This window comes from Cherax quadricarinatus, chromosome 69, assembly GCF_038502225.1.
Source record: "Cherax quadricarinatus isolate ZL_2023a chromosome 69, ASM3850222v1, whole genome shotgun sequence".
Classification (NCBI taxonomy): Eukaryota; Metazoa; Arthropoda; class Malacostraca; order Decapoda; family Parastacidae; genus Cherax; species Cherax quadricarinatus.
In genome coordinates this window covers 17744195-17757739 of record NC_091360.1, presented here as the reverse complement: position 1 = coordinate 17757739, position 13545 = coordinate 17744195, and the positions used below count along the sequence as shown (strand labels likewise).

At 42.5% G+C, this 13545-nt stretch overlaps 1 protein-coding gene across 5 annotated transcripts in view; it reads right to left on the bottom strand.

The window, feature by feature from the left end:
• Nucleotides 1–13545, bottom strand: part of Rs1 (Dead-box helicase Rs1) — a gene marked incomplete at its 3' end in the record, with an annotated part of 126584 nt that overhangs the window by 67259 nt on the left and 45780 nt on the right.

Sequence of the window (13545 nt, the reverse complement as noted above, 5' to 3'; positions counted from 1 at the left end):
GGTGTGGCTTATTGAGAATATACCAAGAAACAATTAACCCCAGAGGATTTGCCACCCAGGATAACCCAAAAAAGTCAGTGTCATCGAAGACTGTCTAACTTATTTCCATTGGGGTCCTTAATCTTGTCTCCCAGGATGCAACCCACACCAGTCAACTAACACCCAGGTGAACAGGAAAAAATGCCTGGAACTAGTGCTCATATTGGTGAATTTAAAGCCAGCAAAGGTTGGTTTGAGAGATTTAAGAATCGTAGTGACATACACAGTGTGATAAGCCATACCCCCGGCCGGGATTGAACCCGCGGTCATAGAGTCTCAAAACTCCAGCCCGTCGCGTTAGCCACTAGACCAGCTAGCCACAATAAGATTCATCCAACTAGGTATATTTCTACACCATAGGAAAGTTAGCACAGGCACCTCTGTGACCACAAATGCAAGTTTTTACAGACGAATCTCCAGCTAGCGTGGCCGTGACGAACTCTAGCTCAAGTCCCTTCACTGCCGTCAACATGACTTAAGAAATCGTAATGACACGATTGCAAATAAACCATACCCCCGGCCGGGATTGAACCCGCGGTCATAGAGTCTCAAAACTCCAGCCCGTCGCGTTAGCCACTAGACCAGCTAGCCACAATAAGATTCATCCAACTAGGTATATTTCTACACCATAGGAAAGTTAGCACAGGCACCTCTGTGACCACAAATGCAAGTTTTTACAGACGAATCTCCAGCTAGCGTGGCCGTGACGAACTCTAGCTCAAGTCCCTTCACTGCCGTCAACGGCCACGCTAGCTGGAGATTCGTCTGTAAAAACTTGCATTTGTGGTCACAGAGGTGCCTGTGCTAACTTTCCTATGGTGTAGAAATATACCTAGTTGGATGAATCTCATTGTGGCTAGCTGGTCTAGTGGCTAACGCGACGGGCTGGAGTTTTGAGACTCTATGACCGCGGGTTCAATCCCGGCCGGGGGTATGGTTTATTTGCAATCGTGTCATTACGATTTCTTAAGTCATGTTGACGGCAGTGAAGGGACTTGAGCTAGAGTTCGTCACGGCCACGCTAGCTGGAGATTCGTCTGTAAAAACTTGCATTTGTGGTCACAGAGGTGCCTGTGCTAACTTTCCTATGGTGTAGAAATATACCTAGTTGGATGAATCTTATTGTGGCTAGCTGGTCTAGTGGCTAACGCGACGGGCTGGAGTTTTGAGACTCTATGACCGCGGGTTCAATCCCGGCCGGGGGTATGGTTTATTTGCAATCGTGTCATTACGATTTCTTAAGTCATGTTGACGGCAGTGAAGGGACTTGAGCTAGAGTTCGTCACGGCCACGCTAGCTGGAGATTCGTCTGTAAAAACTTGCATTTGTGGTCACAGAGGTGCCTGTGCTAACTTTCCTATGGTGTAGAAATATACCTAGTTGGATGAATCTTATTGTGGCTAGCTGGTCTAGTGGCTAACGCGACGGGCTGGAGTTTTGAGACTCTATGACCGCGGGTTCAATCCCGGCCGGGGGTATGGTTTATTTGCAATCGTGTCATTACGATTTCTTAAGTCACAGTGTGATAAGGCATGTTCTGGAAGAAAATACCAAACAGGACCTACAGTACTCAGGAGGAAAAGGCACTCCCAGGACACAGTGTCTCATCAGTCATTGCTGCATCTTCAATAAAGGTAAGTGTCATTTATTCTTCATTTAGTAGACTAGTACATGCACAATATATACTGTGCATGTACTACTCTACTATTGTGCATGTATCCTTCTCTTTGTGTGTAGGAAAATGTATATTTCACGTGGTAAAAATTTTTTTTTTCATACTTTTGGGTGTCTTGCACGGATTAATTTGATTTCCATTATTTCTTATGGGGAAAATTCATTCGCATACCGATTATTTCGCATACCAATGAGCCCTCTTGCACGGATTAAAATCGGTATGCGGGGGTCCACTGTATATAAAAATACAATATAAAAAGTGACCTGAAATAATATAATAAACTCCACATAGAATATAATATCAGGGCACCAATTATATATATACCATCCTATTACACATTCCTCCAAATTGCCAATATTTCACACCCCTCCTTTAACCCTTTGACTGCTTACGCCGTATAAATACGTCTTACGTGCCACTGTTTCTGACGTATTTATACGCATAAATTCTAGCGGCTTCAAATCAAGCGGGAAAGGCCTGGTAGGCCTACATGAGAGAGAATGGGTCTCAGTGGTCGGTGTGCACCCTGTGAAAAAAAATCTGGAACCCAGCGGTGCATTGTGGGAACGCCAACTTGGTAGTCCATTTTCACCATGCCTCTCGGTAAGAAGTTCCTCACTCCTCGGCGGATTGGAGGTCTTTTGTTCCCAAGTGATAGCTCTAACAGAGATGAAAATGTCAGTGACAGTGAATTCCAGGGTTTTGAAGTGAGTGTGACCGAAAAAAGTGCCCAGGATAAGGTCATTAGTGATGAAAACCCAGATGACCCACAACCTTCCACCTCTGGTGCTGGGCCGGCTTGTTCACGTTCACGTTCGCCTGTACCAGGACGAAAGAGGAAACTATTTGGTCGTGTACAACACCCAGATGTTAGCAGTGAATGTTATAGTGGTAGTGACAGTGATTTCAAGGTCACTGAAAGCAGTTCTAGTTGTGACAGTGAGGGTGAATATTCCCCAGTGAAGCGGCAGTATGTACGACGTAGCATGCGGTCTGGTAGTGTTTCATATGCTGTTCCAAGAGGAAGGAGAAACTCTGGGAGCACATCCCGTGGCCCTACACCACGACCTGATAGTGAAGATGACGATATTGTTACGATGGGTATGAATGATGTGAGTGAGGGAGCAGGCAGTGGTGGTGATAGTGATGGTGGTACGACCCATGTGGCACCAGCAGCAGGCCACACTACTACCCACGCTGCTGACTCTGCACAACAACAACCAGCCTCACCCGACCCCACACTCCCACAACCTGCACAACCACAACCACGGTACAATATCCAGAACCCACCAGCAGACCGCATCTGGGATTGGCAGGAAGGTGACGAGTTTGTTCCCAGTCCCCATGACTTTGATGAAACACAATGTGGAATAAAGCCATCATGTCCACTTGAGAACAATGCTAGTGAACTGGAATGCTTTGAGTTATTCTTCGATGAACCCCTGATGGACATCATTGTCAGGGAAACCAACACATACTATGAATATACCATGGCAAATACAATTTTTTTTTTATTTTATTATTATCACACTGGCCGATTCCCACCAAGGCAGGGTGGCCCGAAAAAGAAAAACTTTCACCATCATTCACTCCATCACTGTCTTGCCAGAAGGGTGCTTTACACTACAGTTTTTAAACTGCAACATTAACACCCCTCCTTCAGAGTGCAGGCACTGTACTTCCCATCTCCAGGACTCAAGTCCGGCCTGCCGGTTTCCCTGAACCCTTTCATAAATGTTACTTTGCTCACACTCCAACAGCACGTCAAGTATTAAAAACCATTTGTCTCCATTCACTCCTATCAAACACACTCATGCATGCCTGCTGGAAGTCCAAGCCCCTCGCACACAAAACCTCCTTTACCCCCTCTCTCCAACCTTTCCTAGGCCGACCCCTACCCCGCCTTCCTTCCACTACAGACTGATACACTCTTGAAGTCATTCTGTTTCGCTCCATTCTCTCTACATGTCCGAACTACCTCAACAACCCTTCCTCAGCCCTCTGGACAACAGTTTTGGTAATCCCGCACCTCCTCCTAACTTCCAAACTACGAATTCTCTGCATTATATTCACACCACACATTGCCCTCAGACATGACATCTCCACTGCCTCCAGCTTCTCCTCGCTGCAACATTCATCACCCATGCTTCACACCCATATAAGAGCGTTGGTAAAACTATACTCTCATACATTGCCCTCTTTGCCTCCAAGGACAAAGTTCTTTGTCTCCACACACTCCTAAGCGCACCACTCACTCTTTTCCCCTCATCAATTCTATGATTCACCTCATCTTTCATAGACCCATCCACTGACACGTCCACTCCCAAATATCTGAATACATTCACCTCCTCCATACTCTCTCCCTCCAATCTGATATTCAATCTTTCATCACCTAATCTTTTTGTTATCCTCATAACCTTACTCTTTCCTGTATTCACCTTTAATTTTCTTCTTTTGCACACCCTACCAAATTCATCCACCAATCTCTGCAACTTCTCTTCAGAATCTCCCAAGAGCACAGTGTCATCCGCAAAGAGCAGCTGTGACAACTCCCACTTTGTGTGTGATTCTTTATCTTTTAACTCCACGCCTCTTGCCAAGACCCTCGCATTTACTTCTCTTACAACCCCATCTATAAATATATTAAACAACCACGGTGACATCACACATCCTTGTCTAAGGCCTACTTTTACTGGGAAATAATTTCCCTCTTTCCTACATACTCTAACTTGAGCCTCACTATCCTCGTAAAAACTCTTCACTGCTTTCAGTAACCTACCTCCTACACCATACACTTGCAACATCTGCCACATTGCCCCCCTATCCACCCTGTCATACGCCTTTTCCAAATCCATAAATGCCACGAAGACCTCTTTAGCCTTATCTAAATACTGTTCACTTATATGTTTCACTGTAAACACCTGGTCCACACACCCCCTAACTTTCCTAAAGCCTCCTTGTTCATCTGCTATCCTATTCTCCGTCTTACTCTTAATTCTTTCAATAATAACTCTACCATACACTTTGCCAGGTATACTCAGCAGACTTATCCCCCTATAATTTTTGCACTCTCTTTTATCCCCTTTGCCTTTATACAAAGGAACTATGCATGCTCTCTGCCAATCCCTAGGTACCTTACCCTCTTCCATACATTTATTAAATAATTGCACCAACCACTCCAAAACTATATCCCCACCTGCTTTTAACATTTCTATCTTTATCCCATCAATCCCGGCTGCCTTACCCCCTTTCATTTTACCTACTGCCTCACGAACTTCCCCCACACTCACAACTGGCTCTTCCTCACTCCTACAAGATGTTATTCCTCCTTGTCCTATACACGAAATCACAGCTTCCCTATCTTCTACTTTGTAAAAACTTCTCATATGCTAACTTTTTCTCCCTTACTACTCTCTTTACATCATCATTCCACCAATCGCTCCTCTTCCCTCACGCACCCACTCTCCTGTAACCACAAACTTCTGCTGAACACTCTAACACTACATTTTTAAACCTACCCCATACCTCTTCGACCCCATTGCCTATGCTCTCATTAGCCCATCTATCCTCCAATAGCTGTTTATATCTTACCCTAACTGCCTCCTCTTTTAGTTTATAAACCTTCACCTCTCTCTTCCCTGATGCTTCTATTCTCCTTGTATCCCATCTACCTTTTACTCTCAGTGTAGCTACAACTAGAAAGTGATCTGATATATCTGTGGCCCCTCTATAAACATGTACATCCTGAAGTCTACTCAACAGTCTTTTATCTACCAATACATAATCCAACAAACTACTGTCATTTCGCCCTGCATCATATCTTGTATACTTATTTATCCTCTTTTTCTTAAAATATGTATTACCTATAACTAAACCCCTTTCTATACAAAGTTCAATCAAAGGGCTTCCATTATCATTTACACCTGGCACCCCAAACTTACCTACCACACCCTCTCTAAAAGTTTCTCCTACTTTAGCATTCAGGTCCCCTACCACAATTACTCTCTCACTTGGTTCAAAGGCTCCTATACATTCACTTAACATCTCCCAAAATCTCTCTCTCTCCTCTGCATTCCTCTCTTCTCCAGGTGCATACACGCTTATTATGACCCACTTCTCGCATCCAACCTTTACTTTAATCCACATAATTCTTGAATTTACACATTCATATTCTCTTTTCTCCTTCCATAACTGATCATTTAACATTACTGCTACCCCTTCCTTTGCTCTAACTCTCTCAGATACTCCAGATTTAATCCCATTTATTTACCCCCACTTAAACTCCCCTACCCCCTTCAGCTTTGTTTCGCTTAGGGCCAGGACATCCAACTTCTTTTCATTCATAACATCAGCAATCATCTGTTTCTTGTCATCCGCACTACATCCACGCACATTTAAGCATCCCAGTTTTATAAAGTTTTTCTTCTTCTCTTTTTTAGTAAATGTCTACAGGAGAAGGGGTTACTAGCCCATTGCTCCCGGCATTTTAGTCGCCTCATACGACACGCATGGCTTACGGAGGAAAGATTCTTTTCCACTTCCCCATGGACAATAGAAGAAATAAAGAAGAACAAGAGCTATTTAGAAAAAGGAGAAAAACCTAGATGTATGTATATATATATGCATGTGCATGTCTGTGAAGTGTGACCAAAGTGTAAGTAGGAGTAGCAAGATATCCCTGTTATCTAGCGTGTTTATGAGACAGCAAATACAATTCTCTCACCAAAATCACGGCTATACCAGTGGAAGGAGACAACTGTGGCAGAGATGTACCTGTTTTTTGCCACAATAATGCTTATGCCACATGTGTATAAGCACACTGTCACCACATACTGGGCAACAGAACGTCTGATTTCAACTCCAGGTTTTAGTGACATTATAGGTGTCAATCGTTTCCTGATACTGTTACGTATGTTACACTTTTCAGACAAAACCAGGCCTGACAGAACCGACAGGTTATATAAGATCAGAAATGTGTTTATGTACATGAAACGAAAGTGCTGCATGTATTTTTATCCCTTCAGGAAGCTTGTTATTGACGAGTCCTTGATTTTATTCAACGGAAGACTCTCATTCAAGCAATATATACCAAGCAAGAGGAAATGCTTTGGTATAAAGTTATTTGTACTGTGTGATTGCAGAAGTGGTCTAGTTTTGGATATCATTGTGTACACTGGCAGTAATACTTTGAGAGATACCATGAAGTTATTGGGTATCTCTGGAAATGTGGTTAGAACAATGATGGAACCATATCTTGGTAAGGGGCATGTGTTATTTACTGATAACTGGTACACAAGCCCTTTACTCAGTGATTTCTTGCGAGTGAACTTGACAGACGTGTGTGGCACAGTGCGTGGTAATCGTAAACATATGCCAAGGTTCAACACTGGCACTCGCAGAGGTGAGGTGCAAGCCTTTGCTGCCAATGACATCATGGCATTTCGGTGGCATGACAAACGTGATGTCACATTGTTGACATCAGTTCACCCAAACGAAATGGCACACAGTGGCAGGCACAACAGAGAGACCAATGAACCCATTCTAAAGCCTGCAGCTGTCATGGACTACAACCTCAATATGCACTTAGTGGACAAATGTGACATGCAGATTGGGTTTGCATATTGTGTATGCAAGAGTTATAAGTGGTATATAAAACTTTTTTTCCATCTTGTTGATATCTCCATGCTAAATGCTTATAACATATACAAGTTGAAGACCAACAAAACACCAAAATATGGTGAATTTTGTTTGTCAGTAATCAGACAAATAATCACAAAGTACCAAGGAGCAACACCTGCAATAGACCAGCGCCCACGAAATTACCAACACACGCCATCTTGTTTCAGGCCTGGTGATCACTACCCCATACAACTGCCTCCTACTACTGCCAAGAAAAATGCTCAGAAGTGGTGTTATGTATGTACACATACCACAAAACGCCCGCAAACACGCAGAGACACTCGTTTTATGTGTGAGGAGTGTCAAGTGCCACTCTGCATATACCCATGTTTCAAAGAGTTCCACAAGCTGCAGCAGTTCTAAGAACATGTTCAGTGACTGTACATATGTATATATATATTATGGAACAATAGTAATAAACATTGTTTTGTATTGTTTGTTTGTGTAAACAAAGTGTATACACAAACTAATAGTGATAAAGTTTGTTCAGTTATTGTGTTGTAAACAATGAGTGAATATTTGAACAATGCACCTTACATTGGTCTCACAGGCCACATAAGTTATTTCGAAAAGAAAAATATTGGAAAATGCAAGAAACTTTTGAATTAGAGTAAATAAAAGAATACCGCATGGGCGGAAGTCGCCGCTGTTGCCGTACGCACCTCACTTTCTGCAAACTTTGCAGCTCTATATCTCGGTAAGTACTGATGGCAAATTTTTTTATTAGGCTTAAAACACTCAGAAAAATAATCCTAATATTTTCAAAGGAAAAAATAATTTTTTTTTTCGAATATTTTGCGACAGAATGACAGTTTCAGAAAGGGGCCTACGACAGTCAAAGGGTTAAAGTGCAGGCATTGTACTTCCCATTTCCAGAACTCAAGTCCGGCTATATAAAAATAACTGGTTTCCCTGAATCCCTTCACTAAATATTACCCTGCTCACACTCCAACAGCTCATCAGGTCTAAAAAAACCATTCGCCTTCATTCACTCCTGTCTAACACGCTCATGCACGCTTGCTGGAAGTCTAAGCCCCTCGCCCACAAAACCTACTTTACCCCGTCCGTCCAACCTCTTCGAGGATGTCCCCTACCCTACCTTCCTTCCCCTACAGATTAATAAGCTCTCCATGTCATTCTACTTTGATCCATTCTCTCTAGATGACCAAACCCCCTCAAAAATCCCTCTACAGCCCTCTGACTAATACTTTTATTAACTCCACAACATCTACTAATTTCCACACTTCAAATTCTCTGCACAATATTTACACCACACATTGCCCTTAGACAGGACATCTCCACTACCTCCAACTGCCTCCTTGCTGCAGCATTTATAACCCAAGCTTCACACCCATATAAGAGTGTTGGTACTACTATACTTACATACATTCCCTTCTTTGCCTTCATTGATAATTTTTTTGTCTCCATATATACCTCGGACATGTAGAGAGAATGGAGCGAAACAGAATGACTTCAAGAGTGTATCAGTCTGTAGTGGAAGGAAGGCGGGGTAGGGGTCGGCCTAGGAAGGGTTGGAGGGAGGGGGTAAAGGAGGTTTTATGTGCGAGGGGCTTGGACTTCCAGCAGGCATGCGTGAGCGTGTTTGATAGGAGTGAATGGAGACAAATGGTTTTTAATACTTGACGTGCTGTTGGAGTGTGAGCAAAGTAACATTTATGAAGGGATTCAGGGAAACCGGCAGGCCGGACTTGAGTCCTGGAGATGGGAAGTACAGTGCCTGCACTCTGAAGGAGGGGTGTTAATGTTGCAGTTTAAAAACTGTAGTGTAAAGCACCCTTCTGGCAAGACAGTGATGGAGTGAATGATGGTGAAAGTTTTTCCTTTTCGGGCCACCCTGCCTTGGTGGGAATCGGCCAGTGTGATAATAAAAAAAAATAATATACCTCAATGCACCACTCACCTTTTTTCCCTCCTCAATTCTATGGTTAACCTCATCCTTCAAAAACCCATCCGCTGACACATCAACTCCCAAATATCTGAAAACATCCACTTCTTCCATACTCCTTCTCTCCAAAGTGATATCTAATTTTTCTTCATCTAAATCATTTGATACCCTCATCACCTTACTCTTTTCTATGTTCACTTTCAACTTTCTACCTTTACACACCCTCCCAAACTCGTTCACTAACCTTTGTAACTTTACTTTAGAATCACCCATAAGCACAGTATCGTCAGCAAAATGTAACTGTGTCAACTCCCATTTTGTATTTGATTCCCCAAAATTTAATCCTACCCCTCTCCCCAACACCCTAGCATTTACTTCTTTTACAACCCCATCTATAAACATATTAAACAACCATGGTGACATTACACATCCCTGTCTAAGATCTACTTTTTACCGGGAAGTAGTCTCCCTCTCTTCTACACACCCTAACCTAAGCCTCACTATCTTCATAAAAATTCTTTACAGCATTTAGTAACTTACCACCTATTCCACATACAGTGGAACCTCAAAAATCGAACTGCTCCCAACACAACCAATTATGTAAGAGTATTTTTGAAAGTGCTTTTATAAGTGTATTTTTGAGGGTCTGAAATGGACTAACCTAATTTACATTATTCCTCATGGGAATAAATTCATTCGGTAAAGGCACTCGAACAGCCTTCTGGACCAAAGAAAGTTCGATATTTGAGGTTCCACTGCACTTGCAACATCTGCCACATTGCTCCCCTATCCACTCTATCATATGCCTTTTCTAAATCCATAAATGCAATGAAAACTTCCCTACCTTTATCTCAATACTGTTCTCTTATATGATTCAATGTAAACACTTGATCTACACATCCCCTACCCACTCTAAAGCCTCCTTGCTCATCCATAATCCTACTCTTTGTCTTACCTCTAATTCTTTCAATAATAACCCTACCATACACTTTTCCTGGTATACTCAGTAAACTTATTCCCCTATAATTTTTACAATCTCTTCTATCCCCCTTCCCTTTATATAAAGGAACTATACATGCTCTCTGTCAATCCCTAGGTACCTTCCCCTCCTCCATACATTTTTTTTTTTTTTATTATCACACTGGCCGATTCCCACCAAGGCAGGGTGGCCCGAAAAAGAAAAACTTACACTACAGTTTTTAAACTGCAACATTAACACCTCTCCTTCAGAGTGCAGGCACTGTACTTCCCATCTCCAGGACTCAAGTCCGGCCTGCCGGTTTCCCTGAATCCCTTCATAAATGTTACTTTGCTCACACTCCAACAGCACGTCAAGTATTAAAAACCATTTGTCTCCATTCACTCCTATCAAACACGCTCACGCATGCCTGCTGGAAGTCCAAGCCCCTCGCACACAAAACCTCCTTTACCCCCTCCCTCCAACCCTTCCTAGGCCGACCCCTACCCCGCCTTCCTTCCACTACAGACTGATACACTCTTGAAGTCATTCTGTTTCGCTCCATTCTCTCTACATGTCCGAACCACCTCAACAACCCTTCCTCAGCCCTCTGGACAACAGTTTTGGTAATCCCGCACCTCCTCCTAACTTCCAAACTACGAATTCTCTGCATTATATTCACACCACACATTGCCCTCAGACATGACATCTCCACTGCCTCCAGCCTTCTCCTCGCTGCAACATTCATCACCCACGCTTCACACCCATATAAGAGCGTTGGTAAAACTATACTCTCATACATTCCCCTCTTTGCCTCCAAGGACAAAGTTCTTTGTCTCCACAGACTCCTAAGTGCACCACTCACTCTTTTTCCCTCATCAATTCTATGATTCACCTCATCTTTCATAGACCCATCCACTGACAGGTCCACTCCCAAATATCTGAATACATTCACCTCCTCCATACTCTCTCCCTCCAATCTGATATTCAATCTTTCATCACCTAATCTTTTTGTTATCCTCATAACCTTACTCTTTCCTGTATTCACCTTTAATTTTCTTCTTTTGCACACCCTACCAAATTCATCCACCAATCTCTGCAGCTTCTCTTCAGAATCTCCCAAGAGCACAGTGTCATCAGCAAAGAGCAGCTGTGACAACTCCCACTTTGTGTGTGATTCTTTATCTTTTAACTCCACGCCTCTTGCCAAGACCCTCGCATTTACTTCTCTTACAACCCCATCTATAAATATATTAAACAACCACGGTGACATCACACATCCTTGTCTAAGGCCTACTTTTACGGGGAAAAAATTTCCCTCTTTCCTACATACTCTAACTTGAGCCTCACTATCCTCGTAAAAACTCTTCACTGCTTTCAGTAACCTACCTCCTACACCATACACTTGCAACATCTGCCACATTGCCCCCCTATCCACCCTGTCATACGCCTTTTCCAAATCCATAAATGCCACAAAGACCTCTTTAGCCTTATCTAAATACTGTTCACTTATATGTTTCACTGTAAACACCTGGTCCACACACCCCCTACCTTTCCTAAAGCCTCCTTGTTCATCTGCTATCCTATTCTCCGTCTTACTCTTAATTCTTTCAATTATAACTCTACCATACACTTTACCAGGTACACTCAACAGACTTATCCCCCTATAATTTTTGCACTCTCTTTTATCCCCTTTGCCTTTATACAAAGGAACTATGCATGCTCTCTGCCAATCCCTAGGTACCTTACCCTCTTCCATACATTTATTAAATAATTGCACCAACCACTCCAAAACTATATCCCCACCTGCTTTTAACATTTCTATCTTTATCCCATCAATCCCGGCTGCCTTACCCCCTTTCATTTTACCTACTGCCTCACGAACTTCCCCCACACTCACAACTGGCTCTTCCTCACTCCTACAAGATGTTATTCCTCCTTGCCCTATACACGAAATCACAGCTTCCCTATCTTCATCAACATTTAACAATTCCTCAAAATATTCCCTCCATCTTCCCAATACCTCTAACTCTCCATTTAATAACTCTCCTCTCCTATTTTTAACTGACAAATCCATTTGTTCTCTAGGCTTTCTTAACTTGTTAATCTCACTCCAAAACTTTTTCTTATTTTCAACAAAATTTGTTGATAACATCTCACCCACTCTCTCATTTGCTCTCTTTTTACATTGCTTCACCACTCTCTTAACCTCTCTCTTTTTCTCCATATACTCTTCCCTCCTTGCATCACTTCTACTTTGTAAAAACTTCTCATATGCTAACTTTTTCTCCCTTACTACTCTCTTTACATCATCATTCCACCAATCGCTCCTCTTCCCTCCTGCACCCACTTTCCTGTAACCACAAACTTCTGCTGAACACTCTAACACTACATTTTTAAACCTACCCCATACCTCTTCGACCCCATTGCCTATGCTCTCATTAGCCCATCTATCCTCCAATAGCTGTTTATATCTTACCCTAACTGCCTCCTCTTTTAGTTTATAAACCTTCACCTCTCTCTTCCCTGATGCTTCTATTCTCCTTGTATCCCATCTACCTTTTACTCTCAGTGTAGCTACAACTAGAAAGTGATCTGATATATCTGTGGCCCCTCTATAAACATGTACATCCTGAAGTCTACTCAACAGTCTTTTATCTACCAATACATAATCCAACAAACTACTGTCATTTCGCCCTACATCATATCGTGTATACTTATTTATCCTCTTTTTCTTAAAATATGTATTACCTATAACTAAACCCCTTTCTATACAAAGTTCAATCAAAGGGCTCCCATTATCATTTACACCTGGCACCCTCTCTAAAAGTTTCTCCTACTTTAGCATTCAGGTCCCCTACCACAATTACTCTCTCACTTGGTTCAAAGGCTCCTATACATTCACTTAACATCTCCCAAAATCTCTCTCTCTCCTCTGCATTCCTCTCTTCTCCAGGTGCATACACGCTTATTATGACCCACTTCTCGCATCCAACCTTTACTTTAATCCACATAATTCTTGAATTTACACATTCATATTCTCTTTTCTCCTTCCATAACTGATCATTTAACATTACTGCTACCCCTTCCTTTGCTCTAACTCTCTCAGATACTCCAGATTTAATCCCATTTATTTCCCCCCACTGAAACTCTCCTACCCCCTTCAGCTTTGTTTCGCTTAGAGCCAGGACATCCAACTTCTTTTCATTCATAACATCAGCAATCATCTGTTTCTTGTCATCCGCACTACATCCACGCACATTTAAGCATCCCAGTTTTATAAAGTTT